The sequence below is a fragment of the Sminthopsis crassicaudata genome, chromosome 4 (genome assembly GCF_048593235.1).
Source record: "Sminthopsis crassicaudata isolate SCR6 chromosome 4, ASM4859323v1, whole genome shotgun sequence".
NCBI lineage: Eukaryota > Metazoa > Chordata > Mammalia > Dasyuromorphia > Dasyuridae > Sminthopsis > Sminthopsis crassicaudata.
Genome location: NC_133620.1, coordinates 50,012,950 through 50,037,482, shown reverse-complemented (window position 1 = coordinate 50,037,482; position 24,533 = coordinate 50,012,950). Strand labels below are relative to the sequence as shown.

Genomic DNA, 24,533 nt, shown 5'->3' with positions numbered 1-24,533 from the left:
GAAAAAAGGAAAGGAGGGAGGGAAGGAAGGAAGGAAGGAAGGAAGGAAGGAAGGAAGGAAGGAAGGAAGGAAGGAAGGAAGGAAGGAAGGAAGGAAGGAGAGATGGAGGGAGGAAAGAGGGAGGGAGGGAGGGAGGGAAGGAAGAAAGGAAGGAAACTAGAGAAAATTGGCTAGAGATAAAGAATAGATAGATATGAACAGAAAGATAAAGAGATGGATGAAATAGTTAACATAAATGACATAGATGTAAATATGTACAAAATAGATACAAGATAAATGGGATAGAGAAGCTTAGCTAGGGAAGATCAAAAAAGGCTTCATACAGAAGGAGGTCTTTTCCTGTGTCTTCTATAATACACACAACACTTCAGATCCTTGAACAGATTCAGGATTTCATTGGTGTGAGGTTTCCTGCTCCTCATGAAATCACAACCTCCTCCCATCTTAATAAACAGTCTTCTTGAACTTCTGTAGCCAAAAATTCTTCTGGAGGGAAGCCAGCCTCCTATTGTGGAAGGGCCTCTTTCATGAAGCTCAACTATTCCTTGATCTATAGACCAATGGACTGCCATTGGGCCTGCATCCAAAGTCTCCCTAGCTGTTTAGGGTAAGCCTTGAGAGCAGTCCTGGTACAGCCTTTGAGAACCCAAGGTCGCTCACTCAACACTGCCACATACCATCCAACAAGGGTTCAAGGGAAACCTAACGGTCTTCAATAAATGCTTGCCTGCCAATTATTTCATGAACTTCTGCTAGAATGGGTTTCTATGAGCCTGCCTCACTCATCCCTTGTTTCTCCTGGGACTATTTACCCAACAAGGCAATGCAGGGTCAGTGGGAAGTATGCTGGAATTTGGAGGTCAGAGAACCCAGGTTCAAATCCAGCTCTATCAATAGGACCATGAGCAAGGCAATGACTTCTTGGGCTCTCAGTTTATCCATCTGTAAAAGAAAAGGATGGAACTATAAAACTTCTAAGATTCTTTCCATTTCTAAAGCTAAGCTAAAGATCTAGCAATGATATTTAGAATCTGAGTATAATGCAGATTTAAACACAAATTACTCTAGATATCTAGACATCTGCAATAGAACACAGCCCTACTATCCTCTGAATAAAGATCAGAACTCCGATATACTGCCTAATGATGGTATCTGTGTACATCAAGTTGTCAAAGATGGAAATTCAATTTGAATTAATTAATTCTTAATTGTTTCCAATCATCTGGCCTGGAAATGTTTAGTGACAACTCAGTAAGGATTTATTAAGCATTTACTTACTACAATATATAACAAAAACATGTTAACTCATAGGAGTAAAATGAAAAAAGAAAATCCATCTTGGAGGAGATTCCATTGTACTGGGGAGAGATAACAAGACCTCGAGTAAATAAATACAAACTACATGCAAAACAATTTCAAGAAGGAAGGAATGAATGAAAAAAAAAATATTTACAGTGTGTACTATGTATGGGGTTCTTTGGTGCTGGGCATAAAAAAATAAAGACCGACTTATCTTCAAGGAGCTTACATTGTCATAGGAATTGACCATACGTACGAGAGATCCAAGACCAGGGAGGGAGCTTTGGTCCAGGAAGTCACAAGGATGTGAAGGAAGCCACAGGACTGCTGACTGTCACATGCTTTCCAGAAACAGTGGTAGCCTTGCCCTGATTGCTATTCCAAGAAAAGGAAGTAGAAAAAGGCCTAGAGATGTGGTATGTGTGTGCAGTAGCAGAACAGATGTCCAAATGCTTAGGCAGGTGACAGTGCATGGTTGCAGAGGGTGTGAAGCTGGCTAGATATTGTGACTTAGATGGTTTTTCAGGCATTCACCAGCCCACCAGTCAAGACACCTTGGTTCCAAGGTGAAATTACAAAGCCAAGAGGATTGATTAACTTCCCCAAACAAGGATGCTAATAACTAGAAAAGGATTCAAAAGAAAAAAAAATATTTAAAAAGTGGCACCTAAAAAAATTCAAAATAAAAAGAAGTGGCACCTAAGTAGTGTTTTGAAGGGAAGTATGAATTCTACAATGCAACAAGAATGGAGAACATTTCAAAAGAAGGGGGAAACACCTTTGCAAATGCATAAAGGTGGGAGATGAAATTTCTCATTCAGGATACAACTTGCAAGAGAATAATAGAGAAAAATGAGGAATGACAGGAAAGGTGAGTAGGAGCTAAATTGTGGAAAATTTGGACGCCTAAAGGAGGCATTTCTCCCTACAGGAAACGATAAAGAGTCGTTGAATATTTTTAATAGAATAATGTGATTGGAACTGAGCAGCTCTCTGTATTACTCATTTATATCTGGACCAACCTCTTTATGCACATACAACAAACACAAACATACGTGGTTTTGCTCACTGCAACACAGCTGAGCCAACATCAGGGCACCCTTGCTCTGAAATTTGCCATGACTTCTCTTCTGGCCCAGGTTCATCTTGAAGGGAAAGGATTGGCTGCTTTAAATATCACAGGACAATAGGGTGCCCAAGGCTCATCATCTTTCCCTCTGCAGCCCATAGAGGAGAGGGCTTCCCCAGGATACAGGCAAAAGGCTTGGTGCCAACAGGAGCCCACAAAACCCATCACAGTGAGCCTTTGGAGCCGAAAACCACCAGGCCTCTGGAGAGCTGGTGAAAGGGAGGGACTCAATCAGGTCATACTGGGACAACAATGTCCTGGCTTTACTGGGGATAGGGGGAGATGCCTGTGGGGCCTGGAGTGGGAGAGTTGAACCACCAGCAGGCCTGGGGCTGCCAGAACCACAGTGACCTCTCACCCCCGGAATCGCCAAGGGAGTCCGGCCAAAAGTCTCCACAGTAATGCTCCCTTTGGGTTCTGGCAGGAATCCATGCCGGCTGACAACAAACACAACCACAGCATTCAGGGGCCAAGATGACTTCTCACTCGCTCTGAGGAGAAGATAGGGCATTTTAGTAACCATACAAGCTGAACCACTTAACTCCACAAGGTTATGTGTGTGGGTGGGTGGGGGGACTAGCTATAGCCTGGATCTACATAACCTGGCACAGGGTCATATGCCCATATACTTGGTTTTAAATAGTTTGGATAATCTAATTATATTTTATATGTTATATTTGGGGGTTTTTTTGTTTTTTGTTTTTTGATCTATGCACAGGATTTCCCTAAGATTCCTTAAATCAGGGCAAACTCAAAAGACATCATGCTTCAGGGGGAATCCCCTCATTTTTAAAACCTCTAGAGTAATGAAGAGAAAGTTCTGTTACTTACTAGATGGGTCCCAATGTTCTCATCTGAAAAATGATAAGGTCCTGGTCTCTGATCTCATGAAGTGAATACCACAAATTGTGATTAATATTCAATTAGTCCTTAAACTACCACCTCACAAGAAAAAAGGGAAAAAAAATCTCATAGGAGATTGCCAAGTAGGGTTGACCAGATTAATACATTGAAATGATATGAACTCATTGAAAATCTCAGGACAATTACTGCCCACTTAATATTTGCCCCTCATTTTCAAGGATGATCCTGAACTTTCAGGTAAAGAGGGAATGGCCAAAGCTTATATTCCTCATGTGATAGCATGTAACATATCCCAATGTGATATAATAGTAGGAGGAAGAGGAGGAGGAGGAGGAGAGGAGAAGTATCTACCTTTTCAGAATTAGCTCACTATATCTCTCGCCTTAATTCTGTTTCAGTCAAACTGGACTGCTTACTCCCTTTCATTCTTCTCTTTGCTTCTCCTATCTCCAGGCTTTGATTCAATTACTTCTTTGAGCCTAGATTTAACTCCTTACACAAGTATTTTTCAAATGCTTTGTTTTGTTTTATTTTTGCTCATAATATGGTATTATTCTTTGAACAGGGGAAAACTAAGAAAGAGTTGATAAAGTTGCATATAATTCCTAAGAGACGTGCAATAGGGATGTAATAAAGGCTGCCAAATACTTGTTACCTTTTGAGAACCACTGACATGCTCTCTCTCTGTATCTCTCTCTTTCTCTCTCTATCTCTCTTTCCTTCTGTCTCTCTCTCTCTCTCTCTCTCTCTGTCTCTTTCCCCTATTTCTCTGTCTCTCTCTGTCTGTCTGTCTCTGTCTCTGTCTCTGTCTGTCTCTGTCTCTCTGTCTATCTCTCTCACATACACACACACATACATACACACAAACACACACACACACACACACATATATACACATACACATTTCCCAGCACATCTCCATTGCCTTTAAAGCTCAACCTAGATTTTTGCCTCTCCCATGAAAACTTAATCCCTGTAATTAGACATGCATTCTATATCCTCAGATTTCTCAAAGAACACCCCATCTAGATTCTTAATAGTGTCTCATTTTTGTGATTATAGTAATTTCTTTACACGGATGATCACCCCTATTATAGTGTTTACTCTTTGATAGCAAAGTTGTGTGTGGTTTCATTGTTATATCCCCTAATGCAATATTGTCAAGATGGTAGAGATTCCAACATTTGTTGACTCACATATTTGCTGACCAGTTCATAAATTCCTCTTGCTACAGAATGCAAACATGCCTAGAGTTCAAGTAAGCAGATATTTGTCATTCTAGACAACTGTAATCATTCCCCAAAGTAATGATTCTTTAGAGTCTTATTTTGATATCCTACTATAACCTGGAGAATATCTAGAGATGGACAAGTAATGTGGTAAAGGATTTTGAGTCCACATCATTTGAAAATAGGTACATGTTTATCCTAGACAAGAGAAAGCTGTTGAAGGTGAGGGTGTCTTTAAGTATTTGGAGGTATTGTAGGTGGATGAGGGATTATACTTGTTCTGTTTAGTGCTAGTGAGCAGAAGCAAGAAGAATGTATAGAAGTCCCAAAGAGATTCATTAAGGCTTAATGTCAGAAAAAAAATCATCTTTAAAATTATAATGGTCCTAATGTATTAAAAAGTGACGGGTTCTTCTTACTAGGAATACTTTTTAGGCAGAGAGTAGATGACAGTTTGTCTGGCATATTCTAGTGAGGATTTCTGTTATGTCTAGCTTAGACTAGGTTAGCCATCTGGCTATTAAAGTCTCTGCGACCCTCAAATTCTGTTATTAATACATGATGAGAACCTGGGATTCTTGATGATTATGACAGCAGAGTCCAAGCTTGGGCAATTCTTAACAATCTTGAAAGGTGCCAAACTTTATGGCATCAGAAAGTTGGCCATCAATGGAGGAATAACTTGAGCCACAACAAATTATAAAGAGTTGCAAGTTGTAGAGAGGTTGTAATCTGTGTTTGCAAATGGAGCAATCAAAACATGGATCCCCAAAATATTTAACTAAGAATAATGATGTTAAGAATATTGCAAGAACCCCAGAATCACAATTCATAAATAAATACCAAAGTGTGGATGCCAAAATAAACAGCATCTTTCAAGTCATGCTAAAAAGAAGAGAAAAAAGTCTTTCTATGTGATTTACTGGAGCAAGAAAATGAGTAAGAGAGAGCTAGGCCTCCTGACTAAGATGCTATAATGGTAACAGATTATGGATGAAAGAGACAGAGTAAAACTGCTCTATTCCTACTTTTTTGCTTATGACATCCTAGATCAAGAAATCGAAAAAATGACCTTGGGTTATTTTCCTTTCATTTTTCAACTGAGACAACTGAGATCCAGGGAGGTTAATTACTCCTCCAAAGTTACATACTGAGGGATTAAGCATCAGAGATGAGATTAGAACCCAAATTCTGATTTCAAAACCCATCATTTTTCCTCTGTACGCAATGGGTGTTACCAAATAAAGAATGGCTACCTTCCAAAGTAGCAACTCCCTGTCACTAGAAATATTCAAACAGAAGCTAGATAACCTCTGTCAGCTATGTTTTTAAAAATATTTCTGCACTGTGTAGAACACTGAAATAAATGACCTCTGGGATCAAAGAGTCATAGACCTAGAGCTCTTGAAGGTCACCTAGTCTGAAATTTGTATCATAGAGATGAAGAACTAAAGTAACTTACCTATGATCATATTGATAGGGTTTTAAGCTCAGGTATGATGATTCCAGGCTCAGCACTCCAGATTCCAAGTGCCACACTGGGGTTTTATGATACTCAAAAAAATCATATCCAGTGCCATTTTAGCACATTTTGTTGGGTTCTGATTCCTTAAAAACTGGTAAGTAATCAGAGCATATGTGGTGACTGCCCACTAACCAGAATATTGCATTAACCAGAACACCCTGTTCTGCACAAACTAGAATTTACTGTAATATTAAACCATGGATTGAAATTTGCCTTTTCTTCAAATTCTCTTAAGTACTTCCACATTCCCCAAAATCCATTTGTCCCCACATCTCCCTTCATTTCTATCTATCTACCAATATCCTTCAAGGCTAGCCTTCTCTGTACAACATTCTCTGATTTCCCCAAGATAAGAATAAACTCTGCCTTCTCCGATGGCATTTGATGTACCCATTCCTCATGTGGAACAGTATGCTTTCTTTGGTAATGATTTGCATACGTACATTATGCCTCCATCTTCCTACAAATATCTGTAAGCTACTTATCTCCTGTTCTTTTTTTATCCTTCCTGGTAGTTTCTTATAATAACTTTTTATTCAAGAAAAGACTATATGAATTCTCTGGGAAGCAGAGAATAAGTACAATAATCCCCATTTTACAGATTAGGCAACTAAGCCATAGAGCTGTAGGAAAACATGCTAAAGAAAGTCAAAAGGGAAATTGGCAGGGTTGGTGGATGAAGAGTTTGAGCCTCCAAATTCCCAAACCAGTGTTAACCCAATAAAATAGAATGAACTCTTGATGAGGCATCAGAAGAAATGAGTAGGAATATTAGTCACAGCTGTGTCATTAGTGTTATCATTTACACTACTTTTGGTCTCAAGTTCCTCATCTATAAAATGAGGAGGATGGATTAATAGCTTCTGATTTCTCTTTCCCATCACTCTTTGTAGAATTCAAATTGCTTGAATGTATGGCTTATTCCATTTTTAGTCATTGGAGTCTATACGCCTAATGGTGCTGGACACATGGCAAGTCTTTAATAAATTCTTAACAATTGGTCGTTTGATTGATTCTGAAAATTGTAGAACCTCTGTTAAGATCCCTCACCAGTCAAAGGAAATGAACTTTGAATTATGCTTTGAATCAGTCTAGACAAAAGGGATTGCAAATGCATGTGGGTTGTAATAAGGAAAATGTTATAGAATTTTCTCATTCTATTGGGAAGGCAATGTATAATGGTAGAGACTACTAAGCATTAAGTCAAGAAATTAGGGTCACATCTCATATCTGGTATAATGGTTTATGACCTTAGGCAATCCATTTAATTTTTTTTAATCTACTTGTGAGAATATTATGTATTGCTACCAACCCCACAGAGTGATTATAAACTAAGTACTTTTTAAAATTCAAGTACAATAGAAATATGAGTTAACATCATTTTTCTTATTACTAGAAAACTCCATATACTAAGTCTTAGCAAGCGCATGGGGAGAAAAGTGCAATGTTTAGTCCAAGGGTCCAAGATTTACTCTATCCTGTCCCACAGGAGGTCACCATGTGGGCTTCTTCAGAATATTGTGGTAAGGAGAGAAGAAAGACAACAGGAAGGAACAGAATATAGACCATATGGATAATTACGATCCTCCTACAGATAGCTCACTCCTGCTGAAGTTCTAACCAAAGCTCCAATCTTTGTTGTCCGCCCCAAGCTACTGCAGATCAGCTGGTGGACAGCTGTTGTGAAGTCCATCCTAGGAAGATCTGCTTTCAGTGAAGAATTTGGGGTTGGATAGAGACTAAGAGGCAGTCTGTGTTGCCCAGAGCAGAAACTCTATCAATACACAATAATGATGGTTGTTATGATTCTACATCTCTTTAAAGTTTCTTATAAAGAATCTGATGATAACTATGTCTGTGCTAAGTGACCTCCTAAGTAGCCAGCTAACTTTTGACAAACCTCTTCACACTTTGATGTTGTGAGTCCAGAAGTAGAGTTGGGATACAGGAGCAGACTCAGATCTATAATCTAGGAGATCACAGAACAAAGATAAAATACATCTCTAGTAAAATTTTTAAAATTAATAGATAAAATTATATTCCCACTCCTTCATTCTACCACATTCCCTACGATACACATTTGTACTAGTATTAAAGTGACTCTATTTAGAAGAGTATGGTATATTGGAAAGAGCTTTATCTGATATCTGTGTGATTGTCAATAAGTCACCTAAATTCTCTGACATCTATTTCTTCCTCTCGATGATTCTGGGATAACTTGTACTCCATGTACCCCAGTAATATCTATCGTCTGTCCCATTAGAATATGGAGTCCTTCACAGCAGGCAATTTCTCCCTTTTCTATTTATATCCCTAGATCTTAGCACATAGTTAGCAATTAAAATGATTTACTCATTTTCATTCAATAGTTTGTTGTGAGGAAAGAGCTCTACAAAGCTTAAAATATTATATTAAATATGAATTCAATTTTAACAATCATTTTTGAGCATTTGTGAGCACTGGGGATACAAAACATAAAAAATGAAATTAATTCATTCAAAGAGCTAACATTCTATTGGGGAATACAATAGCTGCGCTGCACTAGTCAGTAATTATAAGGTGATCTGAGTAATAAAAGAGCATTCATAACTGAGGGATCCGAAAAGGCTTCCTATGGGAAATGGCATTTTACTTGAATGAAGAAAAGGATTTTGAGAGTTGGAGAAAAGGCAGGAGTAAATTTCAAATATAGTGGACAATTTTTGGGCAGAAGGGAAAGATGGAAAGTTAGGTTTGAGGCTCTGATAGCAGTTTTGCCTGGAATGTAGACTGCATAAAGAGAATAAATGGGAAACAAGATTCAGAAGTTAAGTGGAAGGCAGATTGTAGAGCTTAGGAGTTTAGATTTTGTTGCTGACACAATAGAGAGACATTGAAAGTTTTTGAACAGAAAAGTAACATTGACATTAGAACATTATTGCAGGAAAGCCATTTAAAAGTCTATTAACTACAGGTGAGGTGAGAGGCAATGAGAGTAGAGTGGTGGCCACACAAAAAAGAGAATGATATGGCCAATGTTGTGGAGGCAGAATTGGCAAGACTTAGCCACTGATCGGTAATGGAGAAGGGGAAAGGGATAGAGAGTTTTACAAGGAGTATGAAGTTGTCAACCTGATTAACTGGAAAGATGCTAGAAAAGTTTAGAGGAGAGGTAGATTTGAGTTTGAAAATGATGAGTTGTTTTCTGGACATGTTGAATTTGAGATACTAATGTGACATTTAGATGTAGAGGTTTAATAGGCAGTTTGTAATGCAAATCTGGAGAGATATATTTGGAAGATGTCTGTATCAATATGGCCATTGACTCTATGAGAACTTACAAGATCATTAATGGTAAGAGTATATACAGAATAGATAGAACTTTGGGGGATACACATAGTTATAGTAGATGATGAATGATCCACGAAATGAAATTGAGAAAAAGGGAGTAAATTTAGCAAGCAACAGGAGAGAGAAGAAAGAGCACTGTGATAGATTGCAAAAGAGATATTAAGCTCTCTCAGTGGTGGTCAACAAACATTGCCAAAAGCCACCAAAAACTCAAGATGGGAGAGAAATGAGAAAAATCTATAGGACTCAGCATTTAAGAAATCGTTATTAAAATTTGAGAGAGTAGTTTCAATAGACAAGAAGAAATGAAAGCCAGATCTCAAGGAGTTGAAAAGGGTCTATTAAGTGTTGAGAGAATAAGCATAAATGATTCTTTCTAGGAACTTGGCTCTGAAAGGAAAGAGAGATAATAGGATGTTAGTTTAAAAGAACTGTTATTATTATCCTAAAGTATAATAGTGCATTTGCCAAATATCATATGAGGCAATATGACCTTATTGGATCATAGAACTCTGAGGCAGGAAGTCAATGTCCAGATCAATTTGTTTGAGTTTTAGGTTAAGAACTGAAATATCAAAGGGCAAATTTATTTTCCTGAAGCCACATCCTAATCCTTCCACTTCTATCTTCACTGAGACCTTCACGCCTTCAATCCTCAATTCTCAAGGCCAAAAACCATCCCTTTAATTACCTTCTCGTGGATATGTCCTCTTTTTACAAAACTCTAACCCAAAGGCCCATAATAAATAAGCTTTGAGACAGCATAACTGAGTCACCCGGATACCATCTTCCAAGCTCTGCTTTTCTTAGCTCCACTGAGCTTATTAACCAATCCATCTATCATCTCCTCCCATAGCATCCCCTTTATCCATAGATGGTAAATGTGGATTTTTGACACATACAAACTAAGAGATGAAAGTATGATATGCCTAAGAAAGAACACAGGAATGGGGATTCATAAAAGCTAAAACTTAATACAGACTCTTCCACTAACTAGTTCAGTACAAGACACTTATCCCTAGATTAAGTTTCTTCACCTATAAAATGAGAAGTTTGAACTAGAGGCTAAGATCCATTCCAATTGGAATTTTCAGCTCCTTCTGACACCTTCAACTTATATATGGAATCATTCAGCACTTCCCTCCTCCCCATCCCCATTAATGCTGGCTTTCCCCCATTAGTCTGGATTAACAGAATCATCCTCTATAAATAGATAAACTGTATGTAAAGTGCTAAAAATAGGAGATGAAAGATGAATCCAATGCTAGGAACCTTTCCCTCTTCTCTCCCTTTCTTTTTCTTTAAAGGTGCTTTATATAAAAAGCATTCTCTTCCACTCTAGCCTCATACTATTCCCCTGTGACTTCTACACAGGTTACATCATCAAGTCACAAATACAAATAAGTGGAAACAATATATGGTACCTGCTGCTACTCATGCAACCTAGTGTAGAGTAGTTCTAAAGCTTGGGGATCTAAACTCTGATGTTAAGAGAGGTCATCACTAAGTCAATTCCTCCCTGATATTCATTGCAAAGTATTTCAGGGAGGAAGGCAAAAGAGGACTTGGCTTTTGACCAGAACAGTCACATTCCTGCTTTATAACATCTTCCAAGATGATTTTGGAAGAAGATTATTTTCACTGTTTAAGTCAAGTAACATTTGGATAAGACGAAATTCTAATAATGTGTTTAAATGCATAAAATAAAATCCAGAAGATTACAAAGAAAATAAATTTCATGAAAATACAGTTATTGTTTTTTTCACAAGCTAACACACAAATCTTAGATTAAGAAATTCCGTCTAGAATATGTAATTTAAAAGAATCAAGATGGCAATATGTACACAATACTAACTTTGTAAATTATCCACAAAAGTATGGAAGCAAAGTAAATTACCTGAAGCAATTTCTAATTTTGTGTGCCATAAATGCAAGCTGGTTCCCTTAATTGAGGAAGTAAAAATGCTTGAGGAATATCTGTACCCTATGGCTTATTAGAAAAAATATATATATACATCATATGTAGGATGGAAAAGAGCATGGGACAGATCTAGAATAAATTTTAGAGATCATCTTGTCCCTTCTTTTCATTCTAAAGATAAGGAAAGTGATTGGTATAATTAGTTAAGTAAAGGAAATTAATTAAATTGCCAAAAGTCATACAGATAACAAATAGAGATGTGATTTGGTCCCAAGACCTCTTGCTCCAGAACCAATGTCTGCTTTACTGTACCTCTTAGCTGAGAAGGAAACCAGAAAGAAAAGGATTCCAAAGAGGAAAAAAGAGATCAAACAAGTTTCTAGATGTTGATGAGAAGAGTGTAACAGAAGAGAAAGTAGGCAAAAAAGAAAGTAGCTCCACTGAAGGTAAATAATAAACATAAATAGCTCTTCCTGAAAAAGGTAAATTCAGATGTGGCAGCTTGGTGGATAGAAAATACTGGGCCTGGAGTTAAGAAAACCTGATTTCAAAATTTACTAACTCTATAATTCTGAAGAGGAAGAGAAGGAGGAGGAGGAGGAGGAGAGGAGGAAGAGGAAGAGGAAGAAGAAGAGGAGCAGGAGGAGGAACAGGAGGAGAAAGAGGAGGATTAATGATTAATCCAAGGTACCATAGATAGTAAGTAGTGAAGACAGGATGCTTCCCAGGACATTGTATTCCATATCTATCTCACTTTCTCCCTGGAAGAGAAGACTCCTCTAATAGGTAGAAAATGGGATTAGACAAATTTTAGCTATAACATTTTGTGATTCAGATTCTAGGATCTATGATTCTAATGATCCACAGACCAAACTGTACTTTATCCTTAAACCTTAACTTGTAATGAAATGAAATACAAGGAAAGCTGCAGTATAGAATAAAAGTTTTTTTAAAAAATTAATTTGCTTTCAAGACTACCATGACCAATTTAGGATTTGGGAAGACAGAGTGGTGGGAGGTAGGATTGGAACAGCCAAGATAACTCATCACCAGGCAGCTGTTGGCACATGATGGGCTTGTTAGTTTATGAGCTAAAATTGCTGGAAGATTTTGTTTTACAGAGTTTGTTGAAGCCATACTTTTTGAGTGACTCAATATCTCTAAATTTGCACTTGCTTTCTTCTATCTCTAAAATGTAGCTTCTATAGAGTAAACAAGTAGTATGAGCCATTCTCTGCAAATTTCGTCGTGTACTTTAGGGAAAAGGGTTGATTTGTCCCTTTAAAAGTCTGATTTTCTACAACAGATATTTCTCTTTCTAGCCAAACTCTTGACCTCTGCTGATGCAATCTCATCCCAGAACAGAAAGGAGATCCAGGTAATAATGGCAGAAGGATAGGAAATGCTGATTCTATTGGGAAAGGGCACCCGTGCCCCAATCTGAGCATCAATACTATTAGCACTAGGTTCTGAGAAAATTCTTGTTTTCTTGTATTTCGTTTTTATGACTTTGTCTAATAATGAACCAATATTGGTCAGCCAGGTACCTAGCATTTAATAAGCACTTACTGCATGTAGGCATTATGTTGTGTCTTACACATACATGTTTGCTGAATTTAATTAAATTTTGCCCCATATCATTCATATCATTGCTTGTCTATATGGATGATATCCTGTTGATTTGTTTTCATACCCCACTCCATAGACTCACAGAACATTCAGCAAGAAGTAGTTATGTTATAGGGATGAATGTTAGGGTTGAAATGAACCTGAAAGATCTCTTTGTCCAAGCCCTTCATTTGGCAGATGAGAAAACTAAAATTCAGAGACACAAAGAGGCTTCCCAAGGACACACAACTATAAATGGAACCCCCTACTCAAGCCCAGGTCTCGACTCTGAGCTCACTGTTCTCCTCCCTTTATCACTGAACTGAGATCTACAGATCCCCTCTTATTTCACATGAGGGAGGCCTCTTCTGTAGGAGGAGCAATTTCCCCTTATCTTCCGATTTCCAGGCAGTTCCATTACTTTCTCCTCAGGGCCATTCTTATTCTTGGCTTTTGCCCACATATAAATTGAAGGGGCCACATTGAAGAAACTCCATTTTGGACCCTGAAAGCTATCTGAGTATTACAAAAGGGAATGAGGAACATTTATCGTGTTTTAAAGGAAACTAATCAGTCCTTTCTTTCTGGTTGGAGCACTCTCATGGCTTTCCTTCAAAACTTCAGATTCCTACTCCAAATGTTCTACCTCACTGAAAAATATGGCCTTGCTTTGAGTAAGAATATTTGGTTTGGAAATCAAATTGTAAATGCTTAGTGATCACAGAGAAAGTGTTCTTGGGATACTACGTTTTTGTTTTTATTTTTTTTTAAACTAATCTAACCACATATTGAAAGGCAGCCATCTTCAGAGCCAAAAGTGACGTGAGTTGGCATGGAACAGAATGGAGGCTGCTTCGAGTCAGACATTTTGAGGTATCTTGTAGACAGTTTGCATGCCAGCTCCCCAAAATTGGTCTTCACGATCAAAAAGATGAACAAATTTCCAAGAATCGTGTGCGTACGCTGGTGATGCTCTGTCCCTACGGCTATGCAATTTGAGGGATGGTATTAGGGCAATGAAAAGCAATCGACTCTAAGCCAAAAGATCCTGGCTTTATCACCTACCAGTGGACTAGATCAGGGGTGGGGAACCTTTTTTCTGCCAAGGACCAATTGGATATATATAACATCATTCACAGGCTATATAAAATTAACAATTTAAAAACTTAAGCAGTGGGAGGGTATAGTACCTAGGTTTTAGCTCACCATTACCTGCAATTGCCTTAGCAACTGATTTCAAGGGCCTTATATGGCCTGCAGGCCACTCCTGGTCTAGATCAAGCCACTAGCCCTCAAATTTTTATTTATAAAATGGGATGAAATAAGACTTGCTTTATCTCATAAAGTTAATGTGAGAATCAATCTGTCAACAAGCATTGATTAATGTTGCTGTGAATATACACTCTACTAGGTGCTAGGGATACAATGGCAACAGTGAAATAGACCCTACCCTCAACAAACTTATATTCTGTTGAGGTAGATAACATATATATGTGTGTGTGTGTGTGTGTATGTGTGTGTGTATACACAAAATATATCCACAATAAATACAAGGTGAGTAAGAGGGTCAACTGATAGAGTAATGGACTTTGAGGCAGAAAGATCTAATTCAAATTCTGCCTCAGACCTTATTGGCTGTGTGATCCTGGGCAAGTCACTTTTCTTTCTTTCAGTCTGTTTTCTCATCTGTAAAACATGAATAATAACAGCACCTTCTTCCCAGGGCTATTATGAAAGAATCGAGCTAATATTTGTAAAGAACATTGGAACCCTTACAATGTTAATAGATGCAAAATGTCATTACTGTTGGGGTAGGGGATAGAACTAGCTTATGGGAATCAGAAGTTTCATATGGTTTGTATGTAGTTGCTTATGTACACACTGAGACTCCCCAGTAGAATATAAGTTTTTGTTTTTTCACTCTCAGGACCTAGCACAGTGCCTAGTACACAGTGGGTATTTAATAAATGCTTATTTAATTGATTTTATTTCAATTATTTAATTGAATCTAGCACAACTCCCTTGTTTTACTGCATGCACTGAGTAGTACACTTGCACTTGCAAAGATTACACAGAGAGTAAATGGCAGAGCAGGCATTCAGAGTCAGGGCTTCTGATGTCTCTTCTAAGACTGTGCCATGTTGCTTGTACAGACAAAATCTTTCATAAAACTGGCCACCTTTTCCCACAGTCACTCCTCTCACTATCCCTACCCCCATATTCTTTCAATGTTGTATGTGAGGGAAACCTCCAAAGACCCTATATTTTCTAAATCTGAGCCCAAAGCTAGGGACAGATATTTGCTCCAAACGTTTTCATCTTTTAATCTAGGGATGTAACTTTCACTTATATAAATGCTAGTTAATTAGAGACAGCTAGGCAGGATAGCAAATAAAACACAGAGCTTACATCAGGAAGATGTGAGTTTAGATATGTCCTCAAATGTATGTGAATGACCTTGGGCAAATCATTTAACTTCTGCCTGCCTCAATTTCCCCATCTGTAAAAACAGGGATAATAAAACCATCTAATCCCTAAGGTTATCATGAGGATAAAATCAAATTGTATTTGTAAAGCATTTTACAAATGGTGATGTGCTATATAAATGCTGTTATTATTATTATAAAAACCAGTATAAGAGGAAATGAGGTAGTGAAGATTAGTGAGTTATAATAAGAAGAGATCTAGGTTTGAATTCTATCTAAGCTGCAAACCATATGTTATTTTACAGCTTTGACCCTTGGTGTCTTCTTCCTTGGTGTGAGAGAGAGCTGTCATAACTCTAACACAGGATCTTTTTTTTTCCCTCTTGACCTACAATTTCACAAGATACGGGGAAAAGCTGGGAGGAAATTCTTTCTCCTAGAGCAGGTTGGTGCCTGTTTTGAGACTGATCACCTTAAAGAGTTGCCTGGAATGCTGAGAGGCTGGATAAGTAACATGTGGCACAGACTGAGCCACAACTCTTTTCAATCATAAGCTAATTCTCTACCCTTTGTACTGCACCGTCCCTCACAAGATTGGTGTGTGCTTCACCAGAGACAAGATGAGGTGTGCTCACTTGTTGACCTGAGCATTTTACATAAGCGCCAGCTACTATGAAGAGCAAGAGAAATAGCCCAAGATGCTAGAAAAGTAAGACAAAAGAGAGAGTCACAGACAGAGAGACATAGAGGGAGAGTGAAAAAGACAGAGATGGAGAAAGACAAAGAAAGAAGCAGAGAGAAAGCTACAGAGAGACACAGACAGTAAAGACACATAGGAAGAGTGCCAAAAATAGTCAGAGAAATAGAGACAGAAATGGAGAAAACTAGACAGAGAGATACATAGAGAGAGTGACAGAGACAGAAAACAAGAGACAGAGACACAAAAAAAGAGACAGAGACTAACCTACACAGAGAGTAGAAGCAGGGAGAGAGAGTGAGAGCGAGACAGAGACAAAGAAAGATAGAGAGACATATAGGAAGAGTGACAAAAGTAGAAATAGAGAAGAAAAGCAATACAGAACTGGAGAGAAAGAGAGATATAGAGACAAAGAGACATGGAGGGAGAATGACAGAGACAGAAAGAGACAGAGACAGAGAAAGACCTACTCAGAAACAGAAGAGAGGCAGAAAAAGACAGAGAGGCACAGACAGAAAGACACAGAAGGAGAGTGATAGAGACAGAGAGACACATAGGGAGAGTAACAAAGATAGAGAGACAGAAAAGACAGAGACACAGAAATGAGAGAAAGTCAGAGACAGAGAGATACAAAGGAAAAATGACAGACAAAGAGACAGAAATAGACAGAGACAAAGAGACAGAGAGAGGCAGAGAAGGAGACAGAGAAAGATGGAGACAGAATCAAAGAGACACAGAAGGAGAGATAAGAGGAAATTATAAATCAGGATGACATTTATATAACTTGTATGAGTTAGGGACACACTAAGATGGAGAGATTTTACTTAAAGGGCAGTGTTGAGAACTTTAGCGCTAACATCTACAGCTATAATAACTCATGTCCATAGAGCACTTGAAGCTTGAAAAAGCACTTTAAAAAACAAACAAACAAACAAACAACTGAGGCCTGCAGAGCTACTGTGGATCATTCAGGTGGACTCTTTGTCCTCTTCATCCAATGATATAACACTTTTTCATCACTTATCACATCTGTCACATAGTTGGCACTTAACCAATGCTTATTTACCCTTTCTTCAACCCTCTACAGAAGAGAATCTTCAGGGATTGACAGGAAAGATTTTCAAATTACAGAAAACTTAAAAAATAAAGGATCCCTGGCCTTCTTGCTCTTCAAAGTGACAATGAAGTTTGACTTTGTACCTAGATGTCTGTGGGATTGTTTTTCTTCTCCTTCAAACTCAGTGGCATCAACTGTACAAAAAGAATTTGGATTTGGAATCAAATGACCTTGGGAAACCACCTCATTTCTTTGAAACTCAGTTTCCTCATTTTTTCAATGAATAGATGAGAGAAAATTGTATCTAAATTCCTTTCCAGATCATAATCAGGCTGAATAGAATATTAAATGTAAGGAGAAAACTCCTTAGAGGATGACATGTAAAAATGGAATGAATGAATGGAATGAATGCATTTCTAAAGTGGAATGCATCGTCCCCTCCTTACCTACCCTCCCAAGTTTCACTCCCAAGTTGAGTCACCAATGACTGACTGACTACCCCAGGCCCAAGGTATTCTATAAGTATGCTCTCCCAAGCTCACCGTGGTATGTTTTACCTTTTTTTCCTTACTGAAATGGTGCAGTAAAAACAGTGGCAATACATCTCTCCCATAAATCTCAAGTCTACTCTCACTAAAAAATTTGCAATCAATGGGAAGAATAGATGCAATAAAGTTCATAGAGAGGCACACATCAAGACATACCTAGGAATTTTAAGGAAGTCTTTCTGAAATCTAACAACCATAATAATTAGTATTTCTATAGCACTTTAAGGTTTACAAAGAACTTTATAAATATGATTTCATTTTTCTTTTGAAGTGGATGGCAGAATCCATCAGAGTAAACCTTAAAATCCTCCCCATTTAGGTTTGATCTCCTTCTTTTTGTAGATGATATCACCATTATTCCATTTTCTAAGACTCAAACTATATTATCCTTTCCTCCCTTCTTCCACTCACCTCCAACATCTAATCCAATTACCAAGTACTATTGAGTCTATATCAGCAGTACTTTTTTAACTTCCACTCTATTCCCACCACCAATACCATGAATCGAAGATTGTCATTCATCTGGTAGAGAGTTCTTCATTGCTAGAGGGCTTCAAGCAGAGTCTGAATGATAAATTGTTGTAGATGTTATAGAAGAGATCCTTTCTGAATTCAAGATTCTGTTATTTTATGGCTAAAGTTAAAGGTTTCCTACATCCTTACTTGGCCACCAAGTGTCTAGTGTTCCCTGTTAGCTACTAAATATATAAGTATTGATCTTAATGTTAAACAAATTGGGAACCAGATAATTATGACGGGATCCAGCTAAAGAGAAAACAAATCTAGAGTTATCACTTCTGATTGAGAGGAAAAACCAAACAAGGAGAAAAGAAGGAAGGAAATAGGTATTTATTAAGTGCTTATTATGCACCATGTCCTAAACTAATCACTTAAAATTTGATCTTATTTGATCCTCATAACCACTCTATGAATTAGGTACTATTATTACCCCAATTTTATAGTTAAGGAAACAGAAGCAGAGGTTAAATGATTTGATTAGGGTCACCCAACTAGTAAGTATCTGAGGCTGAACTAGAAATCAAGTCTTCCTGATTCCAGTCAGCACTTTAGCAACTAAATCATCTAGTCCAAAGTCAATGAGAAAAGTTGGGAGAGGGAATCAATAAATCAGAACGTGCCTCTTAGAAAGTCATTGCCTGCCACAGCATCTTCCTATGGCTCTGGGGTACTAGCTCTGTCCTCACTAATTATGTCCTTTGGGGACTCAAGTCACCCGTCAAATAATCATCATCACTTCATCTTGGGCCATTGCCAGTCATCTTGACTTATGTCTGGCCACTAGAGGACGAGGTGAGCCGATGACTTTGTGCAGCTCTACTTTACTTAAATCCTCCTCATGTGCAAGACATCATCCTCATGATGTTTTTGGTCCTCTTCTAGAAGGAAATTCTATGAATGATACTCATACTAGCAGAAACATATAACAATTTATTAGTTAATTAAGGTCTGCCAAAGATTTTAATTACAACATATTATTTAATCTTCATAACAACTCTGAAGAGTTGGTATTCTTATTAGCCTTATTTTGCAAGTGAGGAAACTGAGGGACAGAGGATTAATGACTTCTTCACTAATCCAGCTAATGGAAGTTTTCAGACTCCAAATAAATGTTCTATAACATGACAACAAATTATACCAAAAGGATCCAAAGGGACTGAGCAAAAGAACATAATTAGATCAACAAAAATACAATCTTAGAAAAGCTGCCCAAAGAATATGAATTACTGATAATGAGATGACATGGGAAGGTTGAAGGTGTGGATCCCATTCAACCCCTTCATTTTATATATAATGAAATCAAGATCCAGAGAGATCAGGTGACATGATAAATACATTTCATGTCAATACATAGTCAATACAAATCATACATTTAGTCAGTCCTATAATCAGAACTAAACCCTAGACACACTAACTTCCTATTTAGTCTTCCTTCTAAGACACTGTACTGTCCTTCACTTACTCCTGCTTTATACAGAAACTCACTTTGACTTAATGCTAGTTTATATGTTTAAAAAAACATGGAAGTGCAATATGATGAACACAAACAAAATCTGATCAGATATGAGGCAAACTGTCTGGGTATTCCAAAGGGTAGAAGTAGTCTGATCTAACTTGTAACAAATAGAAGCAAGGCTGCTCTTTCCTTTGAAATTAGCTTCCTTGTATACCTTGGTTTTAGTGAAGGTTTTGCTATTTTGATCTTCACTTGCCAGAGTATATCTTACTGCCTGGCTTTAACTAAATCCCCACAAATTTTACTTTGGCTTCGGTAAACATAATATTCTCTGTGCCTTTTTCCATGGTCTCTCTCAAACCCTCCTTCAAAACATTCTCCAATTACAGCTTCTCATGGAGATCTGAACTGTAATTGACATCCATGCATGGCAAAAAGCTCCAAAAAAATCCTCCAAAAACACCAATTATGCAGAGGAATGTCTTTCCATGTATTTCTACTTCACCTGATATAATACAGGGCTCCTTAAACTTTTTCCACTCATGAGCCCATTCTGCCCAAGAAATTTTTATGTGATCCCAGCTCTATAGGCATAAAATAGATATAAAGCAGACATTTACTGATAAGATGAAATTATAATGTCACAACTCCCACGTTCAGTTATGAGTCTCCATATGGGGCCTCAATCCACAATGTAAGAAGCTGGGATATGATAAACAACCTGATCCAAGAGGCAGACTGCCTTACATTTAATAGGTACTTAATAAATATTTGTGGAATAATGTTACTGAAAATAGAATAAATGTGCTACATCAGAGCAATTATTGGAGATGGAGATAGAGTATTCTGAGAAAGGAGAAGAGATATTCAAGCAAAACCATAAGTAGCATGGGACAGATAGGACATTAATATAGGAAATTCATATTCTGAGGGAGAAAGGAGGAACATACTTCTTCCTGTGGGACATTTATTACAGTACCTGGCACATAGTAGGCACTTAATAAATGTTTGTTGACAAAGGATCTTATTCATACTGACCTCATGATATGTTCCTAACCTGAATTATTATGCAGCTTCTCCTGGGTTACTATATCTTTTTAGGCTCTTAGGATCATAGGAACTTAGAGATTATTTAGTTGAACTCCCTCATTTTACAGGTCCAATGACCCAAAAAGGTTAGGTAACTTCCCGAGGATGATATAGGTAAGAAGTACAGAGCTATTTGAATCCATATCCCAGACTTTCCATCTAGTGCTTTTCCCCACCATGTTCTGCCTTTCCCGCTCTGCATCAGGAAAGAAGGCTGGACCAAACCTTCTGGCAAAACCATAGTCCTAATAAGTCTTTCTTATCAATGAGGAGATCCCTTGCCTTATTGCAACTGGGTTGTGTTTTTTTTTTGTTTTTTGTTTTGTTTTTTTGGCAGGGAGGAGCATTCCTGGTCACTGTTCTAGACAGAATAAAGGTTAAAGTTAGGTTCTTTTTATGGAAAAGATGGTCGAATCTCATTGTTGTTGTTTGTCATTTGTTCTCATCACAGAAGTGATATCAGGATATGCAAGTTAATTGGATTTGAGTAAGGGAGGGCTGTGCAAGGTCCCCTGCTTCACTTTTCCCTCCAGAGCCATCTGAGCCCAGTGGGAGATAGAGATCAAGATAGCTGGAGATGGCCATTGGGACAATTCATAGTAGTTAGAAAATAAGGCACCTAAGAATCTGTCAATCTGGAGTCTGAATCAGAAAACAAGATCATTTAGGAAAAAAGGAGGAGTCCAGAGCTTTCCATCACTTCATGAAGAGGAAGCTAGGGGGAGAGGATGGGCGGAAGAGGCCACTGGAGGGGCCAGAGGGTCAGAGGTTCAGGCTCTTGATTTTGCAGGGAGGGTTTGGCAAGCTTGGATGAGGTTGGGGTGGGGGAAGAGAGGGGAAGCAGGCCTCTCATTAGAAAAGGGTGGTTTGGGCAATGGCCAGGAGAGTTAGCTTTCAATCTCATTCTGGTCTGGGTATGCATCCAGCAGTGGCCCCCATGAAATGTGCATCCAATTGGTGTCAACTTCCAATCCTGGTCCTGTTTTAATGCTGCAGAATTTGACAGAGGTGGCAGCTGGATTAGGAGGCTTGGATTGAAACAAGCAAAAGTTTTAAGGTTTCATGGCTTCCTCTCAGATCCCAGGTTTCAATTTATTTACAAGAAATATGATACCTAAGGAAAGAAACCAAAGGAGAAGGCTTACAGCTGGGAACTGAACACCAAAACAAGACTTCTATCCAAGGGCTCTGTACCTCTACTCTTTAAGCCTTGAAATGGGATAAGGTCAGTCACCAAGAAAATGATCCTCTTCCTCCCCAGTGTTATGGCTCATTTAGAGAGCAGTCTTTTTCCACAAACACCCGTTTACCTTTTTTTCTTTTTTTCATAAATCCCTTTCATTTCAGGAGCTTCTTCTCCTATTCTGATCCTATTAATGACAATTAGTTACTATTTAGCATCAACTCCTTTCTTGCCAAGATTTTATTTCTAAAGTTTTAATAAATATTCATTAATTATATTGCTCTATAGTTATTTTTCTTGCTTTATCCTTCCTTGGGGTATTAGAGGTGAGGTATTGAGATGAGATATTAGAATTATATTTTTGGTTATATTTACTTTTAAAAAGTGGATTAGAAGGGAATATATTTTACATAATTGCACATGCATAACCTATATCAGATTTATTGCTGTCTTGGGAAGTGGAGAGGGGAAAGAGAGTAGAAGGGAAAAGTTTGAAATTCAAACACTTTCAACAACTGAATGTTAAAAAATATCTTTACAAATAAACGGGAAAAGTAAAATACCATTAAAAATTAAAAAATAGATTACTATCTTTATGTGGTATCCAGTTTTTATTGTATTAATTTTATTTTTCTCCCTCTACTTAAAAACATGGCTAAATTTTATTAGTCTCTTAATTGAAATACTTTGTATATTTTGTTAATGAGTTCTAACTATAGTTTTTTGTTTCCTACTTTATCATTTATCTAATAATTTTCTGCTTATTTGGGGTTTGTTTAGTTGTTAAGAAGGAAGAAGGAAAGAAGTAGAGGATATAAATACTTATTAGAAAAATACTGTGTACCAGGCATTGCTCTATGAGGGCTTTGCAAATATTATCTCATTTGATCTTCACAGGAGTGTTGCCTTCCTAATTTTTAATTATACATTTAGTCTATTAATTCTCTTTTTCTATTTTAAAAAAATTCCCATGGATGTTTCTCTCTGATGACTATGTTAGCTACATATCACAGATTTGGCAGGCTATGTCACCATTATTATTTTTACATAGTTATCAACTGTTTCTATTACTCATTCCTTGATCCATTAATTTAAAATGTCATCCTTAAATTTACTTTGTCTGTTTTTTAATGGTTAATGTTAGTGTTCATAGCTGGTTTATTATGTTTACATTGTAAAGTATGTGTTTCATATCTTTGCTTTTCTATATTTATCATGTTTCTGAGCTACAGAACATGGAGTATTTTTGTAAAGGTGTTACATGTTTCTGAGAAACATATGTGTATACATATTCTTTAATGTTCAGATTCAATTGAATATATGTATGTATGTATTTAAGTTCTGAATTTTCTAAGAGGTTTTCACTTCTGTATTTTTCCTTTTCTTTATATAACTTTGTATTAGATTTGATTCTCTCTGAGAAAGAAATATTAAAGCCTCCTAGAATTATTATGTTACTGTCTATGACTTTTTGTTATTCAAATAATTTTTGCATTATTAATTTAAATGCTATGTCATTGGGATGAAATTTAAGGTGCAATTTATTGGGTCTTGATCTCAGCAAAGAACACAAAGAAGTAAGCCCCTGAGAATATATTAGAAGCATGTGTTCAGACCTGAGTAGGAAAAGGATCCTCTAAATTTGAGCCCAAGTTCTTCTCTTCTCTCAACAGCTAGGATGCAGGTCCACCACAAAAACAAAGCAATAACTCAAAGATGGAGCCTCTTGTATATATGAAAGCTTCATCACTCCTCATTAGTTACAACATTCCTAACAGTTTTCTCTACTTCTTGAGTCTTCTTTGGATTCTCCAGCATTTTGATTTGTGGGAAGACAATAGCTAGATGTACTAGTAACCATAACAAAGCTAGATGTACCAGTAAACATAAACTAGTAAATCCAAATATTTTGATTTGTGGGAAGACAATAACTAAATGTACTAGTAAACATTACAAAGGCAGTATTCTTGCTTTAAAGTTGAGGCTTAATACCAACCTCAATCATTTTTGTCAAGAGAGGAGATAAAATATATATTTAAAGCAATTAAAAAATAGGCCTGCAATATTTTCTTTATTTCAAACAGAAAGGTATGTGATGTTCAAAAATTACAGATTTAACTCAAAAAGTCATTCAGAAGCCACCAATATACTAGCTACTTTCTCTACTCTTCTTTTTCTATTCAACTCTGAACTGCTCTCCACCCCCAAGATGAGGAAAAACAGAATCACTATTGTCATTGAAACAAAACAGCACTCCAAGGAAATATAAGATCTCTCTAAATGTTATGTGTTTCTGGCTTGCAACAGAAATTAAATGAGTGGATTTCAAAGGTAAAGAAGAGTGATGTGGTTCAGTCAGCAAAGAATGCTGGGAAACTTGATAACATTAACAAAAGGTTCAGTGTAGGTTTGCCATGAAATGCTACATATAATCTACAAAAAAAAAAAAAAAAAAACAAAACAAAAAAAAACCTGTTGTATTATTTTCCATCTCAGTTCTCCCCTTTTGAATCTGTTTACAGAAAGAACTTAATTTATAACAGTGAAAAAAGATTAAGTCAAAATGAGATTCATTATTTTCACTGAATTGGAAATGTATGTAAGTGGAAATGGGTAGAATTATTCTTCAAAGGCAATGTTGGTCTGACTCCTG

The 24,533-nt window shown here is 37.2% G+C and overlaps 1 protein-coding gene across 1 annotated transcript in view; it reads right to left on the bottom strand.

Annotated features, from left to right (window-relative positions):
- Positions 1-24,533, bottom strand: part of DDR2 (discoidin domain receptor tyrosine kinase 2) — a 213,320-nt gene that overhangs the window by 99,380 nt on the left and 89,407 nt on the right. The window lies entirely within an intron of this gene.